The sequence below is a fragment of the Anabrus simplex genome, chromosome 1, assembly GCF_040414725.1.
Source record: "Anabrus simplex isolate iqAnaSimp1 chromosome 1, ASM4041472v1, whole genome shotgun sequence".
NCBI lineage: Eukaryota > Metazoa > Arthropoda > Insecta > Orthoptera > Tettigoniidae > Anabrus > Anabrus simplex.
The window spans coordinates 1,434,290,335-1,434,296,804 of NC_090265.1; positions in this window are offsets into that span (position 1 = coordinate 1,434,290,335).

A 6,470-nucleotide genomic window follows, 5' to 3' on the forward strand; every position below is an offset into this window, starting at 1 on the left:
TAGCCAGCTCATATAAATGCACCCAATGAAATGTGTTTAAAATATGCTGCAATAGTTTTTAAGGCCCTCCATTCAACTTTTGATGCCACCAACAACAATCTCAGGTAGACTTTACGTGAATTTTACACTACTACTTGACACATAATTTAAAGTCGTGGAGTATTCAATCAAGGCGTAAAGATAACTACGACATTAATCAATAACGATGAAACAACAACAATAACATCACAAAATGTCATTGAGGATTCGCTAACAAAATATGGCTCGTAAACGTAAGATCGTTACCGTGTAGTTTGCAGAGTATAAAGAAACTAATAATAATAATAATAATAATAATAATAATAATAATAATAATAATAATAATAATAATAATAATAATAATAATAATAATAATAATAATAATAATAATGTTATTTGGTTTACGTCTCACTAACTACTGTTACGGTCTTCGGAAACGCCGAGGTGCCGGAATTTAGTCCCGCAGGAGTTCTTTTACGTGCCAGTAAATCTACCGACACGGGGCTGTCGTATTTGAGCACCTTCAAATACCACCGGACTGAGCCAGGATCGAACCTGCCAAGTTGGGGTTAGAAGGCCAGCGCCTTAACCGTCTGAGCCACTCAGCCCGGCCAACTAAAAATAGAACGGAAACTTATCGTTATATACTATCTTGCCTTTAGCCAATATTTATTCTCGAGAAAAAAATAATATTCAGCTTCAGTACATTAACAGTAAAACGAACCAACCTACACGTTCGCAAGTAAATGGATTCAGGATTAACTTCATCCCACGTTCGGAGTAATGGAAGGATTATTATGAAGAAAGATGGATTAATATCGAAATGACCGGAAATACATCTTGAAATATCGTGATCCAGTTGTGAAAACAAGATTTGCAAGGAATCGGTAAATTTAAATTTATCACGTCATACACCTCTATTACTCGTCTTAACTGAACCTAGTGTCTGCAGACTAACAGCTTTGTTGCCTTCGGTTCAGAGGTCCCTGGGTTTGATTCTAGGCCGTTTGGGGATTTTAACAGCGAATGATTAATTTCTCCAGCGAGGACAGCGTGTTTGTACTCGTCTTAATACTTACATGCAACGCACTACACTAACAACGACCTTAAAAACAAGCAGTAAATAGTGAATACATTCCTCCACATAGAGTTGACGTCAGAACGGGCATCCTGTCGTGAAACTGGGCCGAATCAATGCACCGTGCCTACCCAAAGAAATGGGGAAAAGGCCAAGTGGAAGGTGAAGAATGACTGCAGACTGAACTATATCCACTGACAGACTACATGTAATAAACATGGCTATGAACCGAAATGCCTTCATTTTAATTGTGAAAATACATTCAATTCAGTTCGATATTATATAATTTGCAAAGAACGAGTAACAATGCATTTCCGTAAATGCAGATGACAAGTCGTGACAATTCATTATCTATATGTAAAAATAGACGCGTGTGTTCGTATATTGCACCTTGCAGCCACAACTATCAACCGCAGACCACAGGTGTTTATGTGCGGTAGTAGCTTCGAGTATCCTATCGTATACTATAGTGGTTGTGCGTAAGTAGCCGTGGTGGGTTGACAGATATAGGGGTTGAAATTAGCCGACTATATAAAAAATTAGACGTGTGTGTTCGTGTATTTCATTTTACAACCACTACTACCCATCTCAGACCACTGGTAATTGTGTGTGGTGGTAGCCTTGAGTCTCCCAACGCGCACTATGGTGACTGCGCGTCAGTGGCTGTGGTGGTGTGGGAGATGTGTGTGTTGAAATTGGCCGACTATATATATAAAAATAGACGCGTGTGTTCGTGTATTTCGTATTGTCACCACAAATATCCATCACAGACCACTGGTGATTGTATGCTGTAGTAGCTTTGTGTCTACCATCGTGCACTGTAGTGATTCTGTATCGGTAACTGTGGTGGTGTGGGAAATATGTGGGTTGAAATTGGCCGACTATACGTAAAAATGGACGTTTGTGTCGTATATTTCATCTTGCAGCCAGAACTACCCACAACAAACCACTGATGTTTCTGTTAGGTAGTGTACCTACCCTACCCCATGGCACTACAGCCCTTGAAGGGCCTTGGCCCACCAAGCGACCGGTGCTCATCCCGAAGGCCTGCAGATTACGAGGTGTCGTGTGGTCAGCATGACGGATCCTCTCGGTCGTTATTCTTGGCTTTCTAGACCTAAGCCGTTATCTCACCGTCAGATAGCTCCTCAATTCTAATCACGTAGGCTGAGTGGACCTCGAAGCAGCCCTCAGGTCCAGGTAAAAATCCCTGACCTGGCCGGGAATCGAACCCGGGGCCTCCGGGTAAGAGGCAGGCACGCTTCCCCTACACCACGGGGCCGGCTCTGTTAGGTAGTAGTCTCAAGTTTTCTATCATGCACCATAGTGGTTGCGTATCGATAGCTGTGGTAGTGCTGAAGTTGTGGGGGTTCCAAGTGACCGTCTATATATAAAAGTAGACGTGTGTGTTCGTGTAGTTCTCCTTGCAGCCACAAATACCCACCGTAGACCAGTGGTGATTGTGTGTGGTATCTTCCATTGTACACTATAGTGGTGGTTGTGTCGGTAGCTCTGGTGGTGTGGAAGATGTCGGGGCTGAGAGTGGCCAACTGTACATTGCACCCGCCCCCTACCCACAAGCCCTCCGGCGTAAATCATCAGGGTCACTTACTGGATTGTAATCAAGTGGGCATCAAATATATAGAATAACTTAGCTGCATAAAGGGTAGGAGAAAACGGGTGTCATACTTTGTAACTACACTAGAATGGGAACAAGATTTCCCAATGGAATAACTTGAGATGATATGATACAAACGATTCAAGTATCATAGGTCTTGGGTTCGGATTGAACCCTCACCTGTATACACAATTCCACCGCACCAATGGGGAACACCATATTTGACGCTGAATAAAATCACACACAGGACACACAAACAAAAAGAACACAGATATGAAACACAGATTTATATACACAAAGCATGTGAGACGCACATCACCTGCTCCAATACTGTGTGATTGCTGTTCACACGGGTCCACGATGTCTCCAGGGATCCTGAAATCTCTACTAGTCTTTTAATATGCAAGAAAACAATAATAAAGAAAATAATAAGTAAAGAATACCGGGTTTCTCATTTCTGAAGTTTATTTAAGTCAGCTGAGGCAATAAATCAATTGGCAAGTCCCGCAAGAACAAAACGCCAGGCTGGCTACAAGTTCACGGTGAGTTCGAAGCACACACAAAAAATACTCCACATGAGTCTCGCACATAAATACGGTTTCCCTGATCAGCCACCCTCGCAGCTGGGGGGCGTGGCAGAAGGACATCCTACCGCTTGTCAAAGGGAGAACAAATTTCGTCCCTTTAAAAAATATCACTTTCACATCAAATCGCCACATAAAATAACTCCCCACCCCAGTGAGGTAATTCCTAATTCGTCCCTCGATCATAAACATCCGCATGTGTGCAAACACGATCTGACATCAATAACTCACACCGTGAGTCCTACCTTCGAATCCTGCTAACTTCGTCATCTGACGCAACTCTCGGCAAACATAATCCACACCTCACAATCTTACACTCAACTGATCCGATGGTAATCAAACAAACACATAAATTCGAATATTAAAACACCAGCTTTTCTTCTTATTTTTCTTCTTATTAATGATATTATTATTATTTTACTATTATTATCATGGATCCTTTAAAATGGGCCTACTCTATAGCTGATGTGCTTACGCCACTTATAATCATTAATCCGTCACATCATAACATACAGACGTTAAACGAAAGCAACACAGTGATAATTACACACAGTTCAAAGCGCACTGAGCCCCACAGTTATCAAAACACACGTTAAATGAACACACTAATATGAAAATAGGCCCTAACTAAATATCTCATTGGAGCTTATGGTTCGGTTCTCTGGGCGATTCTCACAGTTGCATTTCTTCTTTCACGTAACTTATTCTACACTAATACAACTCAGCATGCATAAAAACTCCGCTGATTAATTGCCAGCTTCCCCTACATCATCAACCCCAGAATCTACCGAAACTACTCATTATAAAATAATGAAATGTAAAAACCCCAAATAAAATGAAATAAATAAATTTATCCATATTTATTACTTAAGCCACTCAGACTTGTTACAGATGAAAAACTCTGTGTTCTTCATAGGCACATTTACATTTAAATGAACTGAATTCCCTGTCATTTAATAGCTACTGCTTTAGAATATTATCGGTACCCTTACGTTATGCATAAAAGAATGGTATTACGCAGCCTTATAGTCCTTGTTCGGCTCGGGTGGCCCATTGGGCAGATTTAGCACCGGCTCATGTCCATTGTGATGATCGCAGATTCCATATGCTGACTGCGGTGGTTAATATCCATCGTCCTTGGCATTGGAAAATCTTCAGTAATCGAGGCAAAGATATGCATAGAGTTAATACACGTTCCGAAAGTCTGCATCAACCCGCACAAACCGACGCGGTCTTTGATCGTCAAATCTCCGGATCAAAGAATACTGATGCAGGGTATTGCGATAGGACCTGCACAAATTATTCACTACTCAACTTTGGGTTAACCCTGTATCTTAACCCTTAATAGTGCATTTATTATTACTCGTCTCCTATGTTATCTCGGTTGAGCGTTGGTGTAATAATAAGTATATAAATTTAAATAATATGTTAAAACTCGTCACAGTTTAATCACGCACATCATTAGATTTCCCGTATTAATTCAGCACTCATTTCACTTGAATAAAGCAGTTTTAACAGTTTTTTAATATAACAGTTCACAAGACAAAGAAAAACTTGGAGCTCATCTGGACATGCAGTAGGTCGTCCCTCACGAGAAGAAAAGCCGAAGTGCTTGGGGTGAAGCTTCTGCATCCTTATAATAACAATGCGACTTCCCCCTCTCAAATTTTGTGTACAGCCTGTTTTCGGTGTATCAGAGGCAAAATAGTGCAACAATAAGCTGACCCGTAATCTTCTAATGCAATTGATACATCTCCGTGCGAAAATCCGATCGTGCGATTTCTAATAATCAATAAATATCTTTCTTCAATATCCCCACCGCTCATGAGAATCTCCTTGTAAAATGAGTGTGAAGAGATAAACCACACGGCCCCAGTAACTTTCCATTGTTACGTAACCAATTATTCCTTCCTGTAGCAGTAGATTATAACTAAAATGGACATCACATATTCTAAATAAATTCTTCAGTTACACCATGTCTTTTGGATCAAATTGCAATGCAGTAATATCAATTTCATTAATTCTTTCATCATAGAGGATCAAGTTGGTCATGCTGATTTAAAGATGGCTCACATTTTTCGATGCCAAAAAGTTTACCTCTCCCACTCGGCAACAACATGAGATGGGGGTAACTTCTCCTAATATTCAGCTTGGTGATTCCCCGGTTCGGCCACACCCGTAGCGTCCCAAGCTTCGAGTTCCCGCGAGCTCGCTGTCAGATAAAGAAATGCTTGCCCAACCTGATCATTATAAAGAGAGATTTTGGAATAATATACATAGGATTATTTTATCTCTTGCCAGGATGTTGAGAGTTATTTATTTGAAGTTTGCGTTCCTAAAGAACAGTACCTCTGTGACTTAAATGATTAAACTTGACCATTAGTCCTCGGTTCATGTCCCTGTCGGATACAATATATAAATAGCTGTGTTCGTAAATTTAATCTTGCAGCCACAAATACCTGTGTGGTAGTAACTTCGAGTCTCCCGCCGTGCACTATGGTGGTTGCGCCTCGGTAGCTGTGGTGGTGTGGGGGATGAAGGGGGTTGAAAGTGGCCGACTATATAAAATAATAGACGTCTGTGTCCGTATATTATACCTTGCAGCACTGGTGTTTGTGTGTAGTAGTAGCCTGGAGTCTCAACTGCGGGGGTTGCGTGTTTGTAGCTGTGGTGGTGTGGGAGATGTGAGACTTTAAAGTAGCTGAGTTCGTCACTGAATGTATTACAGTAAGTGAGAATATATTCTAGATTCTGTGTACTCCTTGGTTTTATATATCTAGCTATATTAAAAAAAATATGAAAGCTAAAGTCAGTCAGTCGGGCCATTCTATCCAGTTGATTTCCTTCATTTTTTAAAGTGAATGGTATTCATGCACATATTTATCATCAGGTACTATAAATCACTTCAGCCTTCCTCAAATTATTGGATTTTTCAATTTTTTGTCTCTTTGAAACAATCATTTCTTTGGTTCTAATTGAGGTACGGAGTTCGGTTTGGTCTAATAACACTCAGTGGATCAAGCTCTTTCCTTTTAGCTCTTAACTATTCAAATTAGTTGATTCTGAGAAAAGTTATGAGTGCACATTCAATTTGACGTCTCATTTTTCAACATTTTTTCCCATTGAAGCAATCATATCTTTCGTTCTAATTGAAGCACGCAGTTCGCTTTTA